The sequence below is a fragment of the Stenella coeruleoalba genome (genome assembly GCF_951394435.1).
Source record: "Stenella coeruleoalba genome assembly, chromosome: 7".
NCBI lineage: Eukaryota > Metazoa > Chordata > Mammalia > Artiodactyla > Delphinidae > Stenella > Stenella coeruleoalba.
In genome coordinates this window covers 57067162-57084661 of record NC_137153.1, presented here as the reverse complement: position 1 = coordinate 57084661, position 17500 = coordinate 57067162, and the positions used below count along the sequence as shown (strand labels likewise).

General features: G+C 37.1%; 1 long non-coding RNA gene across 1 annotated transcript in view; it reads left to right on the top strand.

The window, feature by feature from the left end:
* The window catches only part of LOC307189331, a 100829-nt gene extending 97652 nt beyond the window's left edge, over window positions 1-3177 (top strand). Inside the window, exon 3 of the long non-coding RNA XR_013829149.1 lies at window positions 3074-3177. This is a non-coding gene — a long non-coding RNA (uncharacterized lncRNA). The remainder of the gene's footprint in view (window positions 1-3073) is intronic.
* Window positions 3178-17500: the final 14323 nt, after the last annotated feature.

Below are 17500 nucleotides of genomic sequence, written 5' to 3'. Positions count from 1 at the left end.
GATTAAACTTAAGAAAACATGGCCTGTAAATAATGCCATAGCCTTTCCCGATGATCCAAAGTGTGATTAGCAAATTCATAGTATGTGTCAGGGAGTCTCCCTCCTACACACATGGTAAAAATCAGTAATTGAAAGCAAACCAGTTTTCCAGGGATTTACAGTCCCAGAACCTTCCTCAACACAGTAAGCCAGGGAGCCACTTCTCAAATGATCAGAATCAAAGCATGCTATAAAACTTATTTGCCTTTCTGATGAAAATACTATACACTGTAACATTACAACTTATTAGGACAAGAGTTGGCAAACGTTTTCTGTAAGGGGCAAGATCATGGGTCTTAAAAGAGTTGTAAGCAGGTCTCTACTTTTTCACATGTTATGAATTGACTCTTCCATCAAGCTGATCTATTCTGCTATGTTTCTTAGAGAGATGATCTCATGTTATCTGTCTTGTAGATCAGGGGTCTCCAATCCCTGGGCTGCAGACCGCTGTCAGTCTGTGGCCTGTTAGGAACTGGGCCACACTGCAGGAGGTGAGCAGCAGGTGAGCGAGCGAAGCTTCATCTACTGCTCCGCATCGCTTGCATTACCTCCTGAACCATCCCTTCCCCGCTCCTGTGGAAAAATTGTCTTCCATGAAACTGGTCCCTAGTGCCAAAAAGGTTGGGGACTGCTGTTGTAGATGGTGTCCTTCCTTTCTTTCTACAGCTGATATTAATCAGGGAGGGTTTCCTGTTTTTGTATTCCTGCAATGACTCCTGTGTGATTCTGGGGGTGAGGGGGGGATTGAGTGCAGTTTAACACCCGTGCTCAATCGACCGTATTTCTCTGGAATCTGAAGAGTGTTTTTAAGTTTGAGGCTGGTACGCTGCTAGCAGAGCCTGCCTGGATATTCCATAGACCTTCTTCTTCAGAGTCTTTTTCCAGCACCTCCTTAAAAGAAACCACCTGATTCCCAGTGGGTGGTTAAATTAGATCCAGGCTACTGTGGAAAAAGCACAGGACTAGGAGTTGAGACATGATTTTTAGGCCCAAGTTTGTCACCAATAATTTGTATGACCTTAGGCAAGTCACAATTTCTCTAGGCCACTTTCCTCATCTGTATATTATGGTGTTTGGTCTGACTGGTGGTTTTCAAACCAAGATCCTTTGGAATATGGACGCTTTACCTATGTGACTAAAGTTTTTGGACGTTGAAATGGGGTGATTGTCTGGCTTTTTCCAATTCTCAAAAAAAAAATTACTGAATAGAGATGTTTTCTCAATTTAAAAGTCTTTACCTCTAATTTTTTTCTTAAATCTTTTTTCCCTTTTACGGCTGCTTGGACTAGCAGATGAAAAACACATATGAACAAGAAGTGAATGATCTTCATTTGAAATATTTGGAAACAATGAATTATTTCAGTTTTGAAGACCTGTGCTCATGCTAGTGATTGTATGCAGTACATATATAGTCATACTGTCTTTTTTCTTAGGATTAAAACTTTTTTTTGAAGCATAGTTAGTTTACAGTGTCATGTTAGTTTCAGGTGTACAGCACAGTGATTCAGTTATATATATATGTGTGTGTGTATTTATATTCTTTTTCAGATTCTTTCTCTTATAGGTTATTACAAAATATTGAGTACAGTTCTCTGTGCTATACAGTAGGTCCTAGTCGGTTACCTGTTTTATATATAGTAGTATGTATATGTTAATCCCAAACTCCTAATTTATCCCTCCCCCCATTTCCCCTGGTAACCATAAGTTTGTTTTCTATGTCTGTGAGTCTCTTTATGTCTTTAGGCAAAACTGTTCTCAGTTCACATGGTTTTAAAAATCTATCAATATTTATGCTATTCCAAAAAGAATACCACGACTTACAGGTGCTTTCCACCTGAGCAAGTTTGAGAACCACTGTTCATATAAGTTTGTGGTTGAGACTTCATATTGCATGCATACAGTATATTTTTCTTCTAGCAAAATTGTTCTCAGTTCATATGAAATTAAATATATAAGCATTTCATAATGCATTGCAAAGAATACCATAGATTTTCAGGTGCTTTCCATCTGGGCAAGTCTGAGGATGATGAAATATTCTATAAGTTTTCTCCTAGCTCCTTTTGAAATTCTTCATTTTTTAAAGTATCTCCTTAAATTGTTCCTTCTGCTCATCCCTGTCTTGCCATTTTCTTAAACCCAATATCAGTTTTTTTTATCCTGCCATCATCTGTTCTGTACGCAGCCAACCCAGGAGAGTTGTTTTGCTCTGAGTACCTATGGGGAGGGCTGGCTATTTTCCAGTACCTCAGTATGGCTAGACTATTCTGCCATTTAGCTCTGGGGTCAGTCCTGGGAATTTGATTGAAGATCTTAAACAATGTCTCAGTCTAGCTTTTAGGCATAAATGTTGAAAGTCAGTTGGTAATGGGATGTGTGTGTGTGTGTGTGTGTGTGTGTGTGTGTTTTAAATGAAAGATAAGGCTAGATGTCCTGGAGGCCTTTTCTAGGCTTATCTCTGCTCTATGACCTTTGACAGCAGTTGGATCCTACTTTACTGTAGTGTTTTTTCCACCTTGTCAATTTAGCGAGGTTGGAACTATTTTTCCCAGAATCTCTTTGCCTGCATGGTACCGGGTTAGGGATGCTGCCAAGAGAATTTTGCACAGAATTTGGAAGGCACAAGTGAAGGAGCAGTCACTCTGTTCTAAGGGTTGGTGCAGGGCACCAGGAACACTGCAGCTTGTGCACATTGTTGCTGATCTGCTAGCTCCAATCTGTCCTCCCAGGTTCTAGTTTTCTCCCTTTCTTGAATCACATCCAGTATCTCCTTCCGCCTGCTGACCCTACTGCCCCAAGTGACTTCAGGCAGATGCAGAAGCAGCATCCTTCTAAAGATTCCCAGCTCCTACAGTTGTGTAAGGTCTAGTCCTCACAATAAATTTCTCATTCTGTAGCACTCATGGTGATTCTACTTCCTTGATGGAACTCTACGTGATACACTTTCCAATGGCACAGTTTGCTTTTTGAACTTTGCTTTACCATACAGAAGTGTAGAATGAAGGAAGAAACACATCCATGCCTTTTCTCTCCCCAGAGCAGGTCAGCAGGCGTATGCAGTTGATCTTGCTTCTCTGAAGAGCACTGCTGTCTGACAATGACTCAGAGCACCCCACTTGGAAGGAGATATGAAGTGGAGGAAATGGATACAAAGATGAAAAGAAAACATCCACTAAAAAGGTAATCTCTGCTCTGGCTTCAAGTTTATGGCTCACATCTGCTCATTTTCAGTATGCTGCTTCAGTTTGGTCTTATGATTTGTGTGGTGCCTTCCATCTCAGGAAGTAAAGATAATGTTCAAGATAAGTCAATGACTGTTGGGACAACTCGCTCCATCCTAAATGAAACTCTACTTATTACTTGTGCTATAAAGAAGGAGCTGAAATTTTGATGCAAGTCTCACAGGGATTGGGGGGTGGGGTGGGGTGGGTCATTACTGTTTTTCCAAGCAAACAATCACAGAAAAACAGGAGCCTCTCCTTAAATCCACCACCACTCTGAAAATAGGTAGAGCCTGTGATTCTCTACCCAGGAATGGGAGACTGAATGTCAGAAGTGTCTTTACTTTCAAGGAAGCCTACAGCCTGGACTTGCTTTTCTTTTTTTTTTTCACGTCTTTATTGGAGTATAATTGCTTTACAATGTTGTATTAGTTTCTTCTGTATAACAAAGTGAATCAGCTATATGTATACATATATCCCCATATCCCCTCCCTCTTGAGCCTCCCTCCCACCCTCTCTATCCGACCCCTCTAGGTGGTCACAAAGCACCGAGCTGATCTCCCTGTGCAAAGTGGCTGCTTCCCACTAGCTAGCTATTTTACATTCAGTAGTGTATATATGTCAATGAACTTACATTTTTAAAATTTTAAGGTTAGTGCTCATGTGCTACTCTGACATCTCTAGCAGTCAGAGCCAGAACTCGATCTTTCTTGTGCCAGAAGGTATTTTATAAACTTCACTCATTTACTTACCTACCTTCATAATTTCATACACCTGTGCTTTTTTCACTTAATTTCTACTTAAACTTAAGTATATTTACCATATTTCGTTGAGACTAATGTAGTTACCATTATAAGATACACCCTTATGTTTTGTACCACCAAGAAAAAAAATTTTTTGAACTGAATTGCACAATGCCTTCTAATAAGTTTTATTTTCCATTTAATGAAAGTGCTCATTTAGATTTCCCCTTTGCCCTGGATGAGTTTCCTAACTATTTCCTACCCAACTTAAAAAAATAGTTTGTTCTGCGTCCATAGCTGATGAATATTAACACTGGGTCATGGCCCAAATAAATCCACTTTTCCTTGCAGTAGGCTTGTCCAGTGTAAGATTTCTGAGTTTTCAATCCAGGGACTCCCAGCTTGGGTTTGTGATAGAGAAGAACAGGACAAAGAGACTGGATGGGCTGGGCTGGAGAGAAGAGTTAGGAAGGGGTTGCTGAGTAGATATTTTAGAGCTGCTTCGTTCTGCTCCATGGGACAAGAGTGCAGCTTGAGGCGACAAAAGCCAAAAGATTGTGAGACACATCCTGATTCCAGAGATATCAAAATATGAAAGAAAGTGCATATAGCTTGCCAGAAATATAAACAGAAAGTAATACAATGAAATATATGATGTTTGGGCTTCCCTGGTGGCGCAGTGGTTGAGAGTCCTCCTGCCGATGCAGGGGACACGGGTTCATGCCCCGGTCCGGGAAGATCCCACATGCCGCGGAGCGGCTGGTCCTGTGAGCTATGGCCACTGAGCCTGTGCGTCCGGAGCCTGTGCTCCGCAACGAGAAAGGCCACAGCGGTGAGAGGCCCGTGTACTGCCAATATATATATATATATGATGTTAATCTCTAAAAAGTTACTGCAACTGTGGAGAGCTCTCCACCTGAGGCATGCTCTAAAAAGGGAAATTTGTCAGTGTTAAATCATATTAGGACCAAACAAAGGCTTTCTCCTTTATTGAATCAGAACGATTGGAAGAGTTGAAAAGTGAATAACCTTTCAACTTGAGACTCAGTGTTAATTAATGCTGGGTATGGGAACCATCTAAAACCATGTTAGTAGATACCACCGGTAGTTTGCAGCTTCCACTTTGGAAAACACAACGTAAATACTGTCCTTTATCATTTCTGTTATTATCTGCTGCAAGAGCACTAACAAGTGGACCAGGAAAGATTAAAAAAAAAAAAAAAAGTGCTAATCACATCCAAGCAAGGATGAGTAGATAACAGGGATAAGTCACAGGTGGAAAACTGAGTCCTTACATAACCTCAGAATTGACAGAACAATCTGCTGATCTAACTGTTGAAACACTGTTGTTTTATTTTTTAGGGCTTCATAACAAATTACCACAAACTTAGCAGTTTAAAATAACATCTATCTATTAGCTCTGTCTGTGGGTCAGAAGTCCTACCTACAATGCTCAGTAGAGTTTTCACAAGGTGACAAATAGGCTGAGCTCTTATCTGGAGTATCAGGGGAAAACTTTGCTTTCAATCTCATTCAGATTATTGGCCAAATTCAATTCCTTGTGATTGTAGGACTGAAGTCTTCAACATTTTCTTGTTGACTGTCAGCTGGGAGGTCATACCAAGTTCCTCTTTGCTTTGGTCCTTGCCCTATGGCTCTCCATCTTAAAAGCATGTCAGATCCTTAGTCTTGACTTTGATTTTTCCCTTCTGCTACTAGTCAGAGAAAACTTGGCTTTAAAGGGCTCATGTGATTAGATCAGGATTTTACATCTGCAAAATCCCTTCACGGTACTATCTACATTAACATTTGATTGAATAACCAGCGACAGAAATCTCAGTGGGCCGTCTTTAGAATTCTGCCTACCACAGTTGTCCTTCGAGATCAAGCCTGACTGTATAGAAATAAAAAGGAGACCCTTGAGATGTTTCCATAATGATTCTGGACAGAATTAAAGATGGACCATAAACTAAAGTGTCTTCTTGTAGTTAATACTATAGCTAGTCTCCAAAATAAATCACCAGTCAAAACAAATACAGAGGAGTTAACCTATTAATTAATTAATTAATTAATTAATTAATTTATTTATTTATCTTTTTTGCGGTACGCGGGCCTCTCACTGTTGTGGCCTCTCCCGTTGCGGAGCACAGGTTCCGGACGCGCAGGCTCAGCGGCCATGGCTCACGGGCCTAGCCGCTCCGCAGCATGTGGGATCTTCCCGGACCGGGGCACAAACCCGCGTCCCTTGCATCGGCAGGTGGGCTGTCAACCACTGCGCCACCAGGGAAGCCCTAACCTATTTATTTTTATGTGACCACAGATTACTTCACAGTAATCCATTAGTCAATTTCACTTAGAAATAACAATTTGGCAAAAGTATAAAATGTCTAAACCTCCACTTTTCTGTTTTCAGAGATGCTCCTAAACACTAATAGAGATTTTCTTTTCTTTGCTGTTAAATCTTAAACTGGGGACAATTTTCATAATCAAATTAATTCTCTCACCCTTAAAAAAGAATTTTTGGGCTGAAAATATTGATATTTAAATATCTGAACTTCACATACACACATGTACTTTTAGCTATGTCTGCTTAAAAGCTGGAATTAACAGCTGACTCTCACTTTATTACTCAGAACTCAATCACTGTAGGAATACAGAGAAGTTCAAAGATACAACATGATTTTGAAGCCAAAATACACTAACTTCATCCTACTGAAAGGAGACAGTTGTGTCCCACTGAGATGATGGAGTTCAGGCTGCAACAAAAGTTCAGGCATGCCCGCTGTAGCACCTCCCTGCTCTGCAGTATGCAGCTTCTATCTGGTGCTCCCCAGAGCTGGGAATTAACCACAAACACCGCCTTGGGGAACAGTGTTAGCAGCTGAGAAACTGCAGAAACAAGCTGCTTCTCAGTGACTTCCAGATATTATCAGAATGCAAGAAAATAATTAAAATCCTAATTAAGTAGTTTCTCATCTGGCCCATTTGAAGACGCTCCAAAATGGTCAGATTTAAGGCATGGTAAACAACTGAAGTGTTAAGTGTGCTTGTTAGTTGAAACCTTTGTCACAGGTCTGGTCTACATAAAGAATGTGAAATGGAGAATTGAGGCAATATCTGCGTAATTCAAAGCCAAAGCAATTTTGCTTGTGTTATCTCTATTTTTCAAGTGAAAAACCTGTCTTTCTTTTACTTAATTTTTTGCATAAATACTTATTCATCATTTTTTAGCATAATATTGTATCCAGACTAATTTTCCTATTCATAAATTATATGGAGAATATGGGAGATGGGCTGAAAAGAATCCTAAGAATACAATGAAGTTTTAAATAGTAATTAATTTCTCAAAAGTTTTCTAATTTTGGCATTTTTACTTATAACATTATAAAGTTATACATATTATACTACCTGTATTAATTTTATGCTCAAAGGCTTAAATACAAAATATATGATATCTGTCTTTACAAGTGAAATTTAATCATGGCTCTGTATTTTGGAGCCTGATTTTCTTCTGGCTGCCTTCTCTCAGTTTTACTTTATTTCCTCTTTTGTATGGACCCAGTAAGAAACAAACATTACTGTGTTTTCCAGAGATGTAGTTTCCTAGGAAACATTTGTTAGAATTATATTATAAAAAGGCATCTAACAAGATTAAGCATACTGGTCAACAACATTTGACCTAAGTGTGTGTGGGGGGGTGTACTCTGTAGATTTCTCAGCGGTAATTTATGTTATTATTTTGAAATTGCTATTTAGAGGTGAATACACATACACATATTTAAAGTTTTAAGTATGAGTAATGTCATAATCAGTGTTATATCCAAGCAAATTTTTTAAAAGGAACATTTATCTCCTGGGATTCCTACCATTTTCAGATTCTCCCTGACCTTGTTGGTTTTGCCTCTGGGACTCATCACTTTGTTGCTTCCTCTTCTCTGAGTATTCCTCCCTTTCTTTTTTTAAAAAAAATATTGAATAAATTTGACTCGTACATTGTGTAAGTTTAAACAATCTGATTAAAAAATGGGCAGAAGAACTAAATAGACATTTTTCCAAAGGGGACATCAAAGTGGTCAACAGGCACATGAGAAGATGCTCAACATCAGAAACCCTCAGGGAAATGCATATCCAAACCACAATGAGATATCACCTCATACCTGTTAGAATGGCTGTCATCAAGACAAGAGACAACAGGTGATAGTGAGGGTGTGGTGAAAATGAACACTTATACATTGTTGGTGGGAGTGTAAATTGGTCCAATCACTATGGAAAAACAATATGGAGTTTCCTCAAAAAATTAAAAATATATCTACCACATGATCCAGCAATTCCACTTCTGTGTATGTACCCAAAATAAATGAAAACAGGATTTCTACCATGTATTTGCACTCCCGTGGTTATTGCAGCATTATTTACAATAGCCAAGATATGGAGACAACAACCCAAATGCCCATCAATGGATGAATGGATAAAAAAGATGCAGTGCATTTACACAATGAAATATTATTCAGTCTTGAGAAAGGAGGATATCTTCCTCCCACTTTTCCTCTCTTTTCCAAATCTTTTCTTTGGAGAAGAGATTTGTGCTTCAAAGTATGAACTTTGGAACTGGACTGCCTGGTTTGAATCGCAGCTGTGCCACTTACAAACCATATGATATTGGGCAAATCACTTAATCTCTCATGCCTGTTTCTTCAAGCTGGAAAATGGGGATAATGTAGCACTAATCTTGGGTTATTGTGAAGAGCAAATGAGTTAAGCATATAGTATGCACTTTATAATTGTTAGCTAATATTATTTCCATTGTATTAATTATTTCTGGAACACCATTCTATAGTAAACAAAACCTCCTACTTCCTTAGCCTTGTCATATATTTTACCTCTTGACCTCAACTGAAACTTAGATCCTCTTTGAGGACACCTCAAGGAATTCAAGTGAAGGTGACTCTACCTTCCAGGTTTAGCTTATCCCAGTTCTAGAAGGAGGGATCAACATCCCAGTCACTTCCAGCCCAGTACTCCAGCACTATAAGAAAAAACTTCTCCTTGTTTGAAGCTTCTTTCTCCCTCCCTTCTAATTAAGCTTCCAATACATCTCAATAAAAACTTTGACACCTGGGTTATAGTTTTCTTGTCTTCCCCATGTCTTCATACTTGTAAGTTCAGTGTCCATGAAGAAGATTTCACCCAATGCTCTAGCTTCCCAGTAATTGATCTCTTTATTCTGATGACTTTCACTTTCTCCACACTTCAGCCCCACCCTAGACTTTGTCATCACTCAGATTGTCTCTATCTCAGAAATAGTATACCTGAATATCATAGTCTTTGACCATAATGGTGTTCATTGGAAAATGCCAAAGGAGCAACTATCTAGACTGTAAATTAAATTCTTGACAATAGGCCTGTGTCATTTGCTTGCTCATTTGCCTTCCCCACAAATCACATAATAGGAGTTTAAGATCTCGTTTGATTGATTTATAGGTAACTATCTTTCCCAAGCATACTGGAGTAAACTGGTCACTATTCTTTTCTTTCTCTTAGTGTAATTGTAAATAGGGCTCATTCATCTTATATGCAGTTAGTTTAGTAACAGAGACTATTATTCCACATGTACATAGGTGTAGGCAACGCTTTCTGAAGAACTGACCTATATTTCATGGAAATATTCTGATCTCCTTTGTTGCCTCTAGCTAAGAGTTTCCAGATCAGCTAGATTACTTTCAGATAATTTTTTTTTTTTTTTTTTTTTTGGCGGTACGTGGGCCTCTCACTGTTGTGGCCTCTCCCGCTGCGGAGCACAGGCTCCGGACGCGCAGGCTCAGCGGCCGTGGCTCATGGGCCTAGCTGCTCCGCGGCATGTGGGATCTTCCCGGGCCGGGGCATGAACCCGTGTCCCCTGCATCGGCAGGCGGACTCTCAACCACTGTGCCACCAGGGAAGCCCTACTTTCAGGTAATTCTGATGGCTAGTCACAATTCTCTGATCAATGTGTTGGAAGGAAAGGGAGCCAAAAAGATCATACTCTTAGAGGCCATTGTAACAGAATAGTCTAGATTAAAGATAAGAAATCTATATATTGTAAAGTTATTACATAGATGCCATTCTTGTTTTCAGAAATTGAATTCTAGAACCTCCTCCTATCTGTATTTTTTGTTTCTTATAGTACATTTTTGTATTATAAGAACAATACAGCGTTATTATAAAATTATTTGAAAAAAAAAAGAAAAGCAATAAAGAGAAAATAAATACCGCCTATAATTCCACATTCTATTATAACGATATAAATGCCTTTCATACTTTTTGCTAGGTACGTACTATGTGTGTAATACATGCTGATGTACACTTTCTCTTTTCAAGGAATTTTCAATACTGTACATAATATTTTGTAAACTTTTTCCCACTAAATAAAATATATATTTCATATTTGTCCATGTTAGTAAGTATCCCACTACAACATTGTTTTTAACGAGTGTGTTGCATTTCACTGAATAGATGTAATATATTTTATTTAACCAAAATACTATTGTTGAACATTTAGAGTGTTTCAACAATGCTGTAGTAAAGTCTTTGCATACTTCTTTAACTATTTCCTTGGGTTACATTCTTAAAAGTTAATTCCTAGGTAAAACTACTTTACCTAGGAATATTTTAAAATAGTTTTTTAAAACATTACAAAAAGAATACATGCTAGTTGTAAAAAGAATCCAATTCAGTAAAATACATTCAAATGTATATTTGTCTACTCATATTCCCCATCTTAAGTGTTGCTAGAGTGAAATTTTAAAGATGTTTAATATTTTTCTTAGACTAATTCCTGGATATCACGTTGCTGGATCTCAGGATGTGCATTTTGAAAACTGTAACAGACACAAATGAACTTACTTACAAAATAGAAACAGACTCACAGACATAGGAAACAAACTTATGGTTACTAAAAGGGAAAGGGAGTTGGGGAGGGATAAATTAGTTTGGGATTAACAGATACAAACTACTATACATAAAATATAGATAAGCAACAAGATCCTACTGTATAGCCCAGGGAACTATAGTTAATATCCTGTAATAAACCATAATGGAAAAAAATATGAAAAATAATATGTATATATACGTATAACTGAATCACTTTGCTGTACACCGAAACTAACACAACATTGTAAATCAACTATACTTCAATTTAAAAAAACCACAAAACTCTGACATACGCTGCCAAATTGCCCTTACAGAAGATGTATGCTTTTTCCAGCCTGGTATGAGACTATTGTTTTCCCCTGATCTAGTCCAATATCAGATATTATCATTTAAAAAAGATCTTTGCCAATTTGGTAAGTGAAAAATTGTAACTTTTAAAAAAATTTGTACTTTTGATTCATGGTAATGTTAAATGCCTTAAAATTATTGCATTTATTGCATTTTGGGGAAATTATCTATTCATACGCTTGGTTACTTTTTCCATTGAGTCATGCCTCAGAGAGACTGGCTAGCTCTTCACCAAACCCACTTTATTTTTCTCCTAAACACACACCTAGACTACATTTCTTAGCCTCCCTTGAAGTTATATAAGAATACCAAACCGAGTTCTAGCCCAGACTGTAATAAACTGCTGAAGGTCACAAGTCTGGTACAAGTCTCACCAGGCTAAAGTCAAAGTGTCAATAGGGCTTGTGTTGCCCTCTGCAGACTCTAGAGGAGAGAGAATCTGGTTCTTTGCTCTTTCAGGTTGTTGGTAGAATTCATTTCCTTGTGGTGATAGGATTGCATTCCTCTTTTAGTTTGCTGGCTCTTAGGTGAGGGCTTTTCCTAAATTCTAGAGACCACCAACCTTCTTTTACCTGTGGCCTTGGCTTGTCCACCTTTGAAATCAGCAATAGGAGTCCCTCTCATGCTACAGATTCTCCGGCTGCATCTCTCTGACTCATGCTTCTGCCTTCTTCTTCCACTTAATGGGCCAATGTGATTGCAATAAGGACACCTGGGTGATACAGGATAATCTCTCTATTTTAAGGTCAGCTGATTAGCAACCTTAATTCCAACCTAGATTTCCTTTTGCCATGTAGGGTAATATATTCATGGGCATAATACAGGTAAGCAGAGATGCTGGGGCCACAGTCCTGCTGACCACACACTCTCTTTCTTTCTCCTTCCAGAATATTATGTGTAGGACAGATACCATGTTTATTTTTGTATCCCCTTTGTTTAGACCAGTGGTTGGCACAAATAATATAATTAAGGATTTGCTGATGAATATATGAAGAATATTTTCATCAAATAACTTGTTGAAACTGTACCATTAAGCCTACATTCCAGTAGTCTTGTATTTGAGTAACTGTTCCATGTGGCATTAAATATTTCTGAGAATATTTTGGCATAAACAAATAGCATATATTTTCCAAAATATACCATTAACATTTGGTATAATACCATTTTCATTTTTTTTAATATGTTATTTTCTACACATCTTATTCTTGATAAGCCCTTTCATTTTCCTTCTACAAGCCAGTTTTCTGTGGATATCGAAAATAAAACCACTTCCAAGTAGAAACTGAGATAAATAATATTTAGGTAAAATTCTCAAAGATAAGCCCCTTGTATAAATAGGACTCTAAGGATTGCACAACTAATTCTTCATGGATATCCCTATCACAGAACCAAACAATCTCTGCTTCCTCTTTTTTTATTGTGGTGAAATACATATAACATAAAATTTACTATTTTACCCATTTTTAAGTGTATAATTCAGTGGTGTTAATTACATTCACACTGTTGTGCATCTATCACCAGTGTTTCTAAAACCTTTTTATCACCCTACTCTCAAAGAATTTCTTTTTGAAAACCTTTTAAATTAACTAATTTCAATCTTTAAGAATTTATGAAGTTTAAACATTCCTATTTTCAAGAAAAATCACTGCCATTTTAATTCAAAATAACTTTATCAACAGTAATGTAAACATTGAGATTATAAAATATATCTTTCTTTTTACAAATTTTTCAGATTTCTCTATAACCCAGGTGATATTTTTATTAATTTTTTAAACAGAAAAATAATATTCTCCCAGCAAATATGTATAAAATAACTTTTTATTTTGCTAAATAAACAAAATAGGAAACAATATTTATAAGACTTTTAAATTTATTTCTAAAACTAGTGGCTGAGTACTTTTTTTTTTTCTCACATCTTTATTGGAGTTTAAATGCTTTACAGTGTTGTTAGTTTCTACTGTACAACAAAGTGAATCAGCTATATGTATACATATATCCCCATATCCCCTCCCTGTTAAGCCTCCCTTCCACCCTCCCTATCCCATCCCTCTAGGTCTTCACAAAGCACAGAGCTGATTTCCCTATGCTATGCAGCAGTTTCCCACTAGCCATCCAATTAACATTTGATAGTGTATATATGTCAGTGCTACTCTCTCACTTCATCCCAGCTTCCCCTACACCCCCGTCCCTCAAGTCTGTTCTGTACTTCTGTGATTTTATTCCTGCCCTGCCACTAGGCTCATCAGTACTGCTTTTTAAAATTCCATATATATGCGTTAGCATACAGTATTTGTTTTACTCTTTCTGACTTACTTCACTCTTTTAGACAGATTTTAGGTCCGTCCACCTCAATACAAAAAACTCAATTTCGTTCCTTTTTATGGCTGAGTAATATTCCATTGTATATATGTGCCACATCTTCTTTATCCATTCATCTGTCGATGGACATTTAGGTTGCTTCCATGTCCTGGCTATTGTAAATAGTGCTGCAATGAATATTGTGGTACATGTCTCTTTATGAAATATGGTTTTCTCAGGGTATATGCCCAGTAGTGGGATTGCTTGGTCATATGGTAGATCTGTTTTTAGTTTCTTAAGGAACCTCCATACTGTTCTCCATAGTGGCTGTATCAATTTACATTCCCACCAACATTGCAGGAGGGTTCCCTTTTCTCCACACCCTCTGCAGCATTTATTGTTTGTAGATTTTTGATGATGGCCATTCTGACCGGTATGAGGTGATACCTCATTGTGGTTTTGATTTGCATTTCTCTAATGATTAGTAATGATGACGGTCTTTTCATGTATTTGTTGGCCATCTGTATGTCTTCTTTGGAGAAATGTCTATTTAGGTCTTCTGCCCATTTTTGGATTGGGTTGTTTGTTGTTTTGATGTTGAGCTGCATGAGCTGCTTGTATATTTTGGAGACTAATCCTTTGTCAGTTGCTTCATTTGCAAATATTTTCTTCCATTCTAAGTGTTGTCTTTTCATCTTGTTTATGGTTTCCTTTGCTGTGCAAAAGCTTTTAAGTTTCATTAGGTCCCATTTGTTTATTTTTCTTTTTATTTCCATTACTCTAGGAGGTGGGTCAAAAAGGATCTTGCTGTGATTTATGTCATAGAGTGTTCTGCCTATGTTTTCCTCTAAGAGTTTGATAGTTTCTGGCCTTACATTTAGATCTTTAATCCATTTTGAGTTTACTTTTGTGTTTGGTGTTAGGGAGTGTTCTAATTTCATTCTTTTACATGTACCTATCCATTTTTCCCAGCACCACTTACTGAAGAGGCTGTGTTTTCTCCATTGTATATTCTTGCCACCTTTATCAAAGATAAGGTGAGCAGATGTGCCTGGGTTTATCTCTGGGCTTGCTGTCCTGTTCCATTGATCTATATTTCTGTTTTTGTGCCAGTACCATACTGTCTTGATTACTGTAGTTTTGTAGTATAGTCTGAAATCAGAGAGCATGATTTCTCCATCTCCGTTTTATGTTCTCAAGATTGCTATGGCTATTTGGGGTCTTTTGTGTTTCAATACAAATTGTGAAATTTTTTGTTCTTGTTCTGTGAAAAATGCCATTTGTAGTTTGATAGAGAAAGCATTGAATCTATAGATTGCTTTGGGTAGTATAGTCATTTTCACAATGTTGATTCTTCCAATCCAAGAACATGGAATATCTCTCCATCTGTTGGTATCATCTTTAATTTCTTTCATCAGTGTCTCATAGTTTCTGCATACAGGTCTTTTGTATCCTTAGGTAGGTTTATTCCTAGATATTTTATTCTTTTTGTTGCAATGGTAAATGGGAGTGTTCCCTTAATTTCTCTTTCAGATTTTTCATCATTAGTGTATAGGAATGCAAGAGATTTCTGTGCATTAATTTTTATCATGCAACCTTACCAAATTCATTGATTAGTTCTAGTATTTTTCTGGTGGCATCTTTAGGATTTTCTATGTATAGTGTCATGTCATCGGCAAACAGTGACAGTTTTACTTCTTATTTTCTGGTTTGTATTCCTTTTCTTTTTCTTCTCTGATTGCTGTGGCTAAGACTTCCAAAACTATGTTGAATAACAGTGGTGAGAGTGGATATCCTTGTCTTGTTCCTGATCTTAGAGGAAATGCTTTCAATTTTTCACCATTGAGAAGGATGTTTGCTGTGGGTTTGTTATATATGGCTTTTATTATGTTGAGGTAAGTTCCCTCTGTGCCCATTTCCTGGAAGTTTTTATCATAAATGTGTGTTGAATTTTGGCAAAAGCTTTTTCTGCATCTATTGAGATAATCGTATGGTTTTTATTCTTAAATTTGTTAACATGGTGTATCACATTGATTGTTTTGCATATATTGAAGAATCCTTGCATCCCTGGGATAAATCCCACTTGATCCTGGTATATGATCCTTTTAATGTGTTGTTGGATTCTGTTTGCTAGTATTTTGTTAAGGGTTTTAGCATCTATGTTCATCAGTGATATTGGTCTATAATTTTCTTTTTTTGTAGTATCTTTGTCTGGTTTTGGTATCACTGTGATGGTGGCCTTGTAGTACCAGTTTGGGAGTGTTCCTCCTGTTCCTCCCTCTGCAATTTTTTGGAAGAGTTTGAGAAAGATAGGTGTTAACTCTTCTCCAAATGTTTAATAGAATTTGACTGTGAAGCCATCTGGTCCTGGACTTTTGATTGTTGGAAGATTTTTAATTACAGTTTCAATTTCATCACCTGTGATTAGTCTGTTTATATTTTCTAATTCTTCCTGGTTCAGTCTTACAAGGTTGTACTTTTCCAGGAATATATCCATTTCTTCCAGGTTGTCTATTTTATTGGCATATAGTTGCTTGTAATAGTCTCTTATGTTGTTTTGTATTTCTGCTGTGTCAGTTGTAATCTCTCCTTTTTTTCATTTCTAATTTCTTTGATTTGAGTCCTCTTCCTTTTTTCCTTGATGAGTCTGGCTAAAGGTTTATCAATTTTGTTAATCTTCTCAAAGAACTAGCTTTTAGTTTTATTGATCTCTGCTACTGTTTTCTTTGTTTCTATTCCATTTATTTCTGCTCTGATCTTTATGATTTCTTTCCTTCTATTAACTTTGGGTTTTCTTTGTTCTTTTTCTAGTTGCTTTAGGTGTAAGGTTAGAATGTTTATTTGAGATTTTTCTTGTTTCTTGAGGTGAGCTTGAATTGCTATGAACTTCCCTCTTAGAACTGCTTTTCCTGCGTCCCATAGGTTTTGGATAATCGTGTTTTCGCTGTCATTTGTCTCTAGGTATTTTTTGATTTCCTTTTTGGTTTCTTCAGTGATCTCTTGGTTATTTAGCAGCACACTGTTTAGCCTCCATGTATTTGTGTTTTTTACTGTTTTTTTTTCCTGAAATTGATTTCTAATCTCATAGCGTTGTAGTCGGAAAGTATGCTTGATACGATTTCAATAATCTTAAATTTTCCAAGGCTTGATTTGTGACCCAAGATGTGATCTGTTCTGGAGAACGTTCCGTGTGCACTTGAGAAGAAAGTATATTCTTCCACTTTTGGGTGGAATGTCTTAAAATATCAGTTAAGTCAATCTGGTCTATTGTGTCATTTAAAGCTTGTGTTTCCTTATTTATTTTCTGCCTGGATGATCTGTCCATTGCTGTAAGTGAGGTGTTAAATGCCCCCCCCATTATTGTTTTAATGTTGACTTCTCCTTTTATGTCTGTTAGCATTAGCCTTATGTATTGTGGTGCTCCTATGTTGGGTGCATAAATATTTATACTTGTTATGTTTTCTTTTTGGATTGATTCCCTTGTTCATTATGTAGTGTCCTTCCTTATCTCTTGTAACTGTCTTTATTTTAAAGTCTATTTTATCTGTTACACGTATTGCTATTCCAGCTTTCTTGTGATTTCCATTTGTATGGAATGTCTTTTTCCATCCACTCACTTTCAGTCTGTATGTATTCCTAGGTCTGAAGTGGGTTCTTGTAGACAGCGTATATAAGTGTCTTGTTTTTGTATCCCTTCAGCCAGTCTGTGTTTTTTTGTTGGAGTATTTAATCCATTTACGTTCAAGGTGATTATCAATATGTATGTTCCTATTACCATTTTATTAATTGATTTGGATTTGTTTTTGTGGGTCTTTTTCTTCTCTTGTGTTTCCTGCCTAGAGAAGTTCCTTTTTCATTTGTTGCAAAGCTGGTTTGATGGTGCTGAATTCTCATAGCTTTTGCTTGTCTGAAAAGCTTTTGATTTCTCCATCGAATCTGAATGAG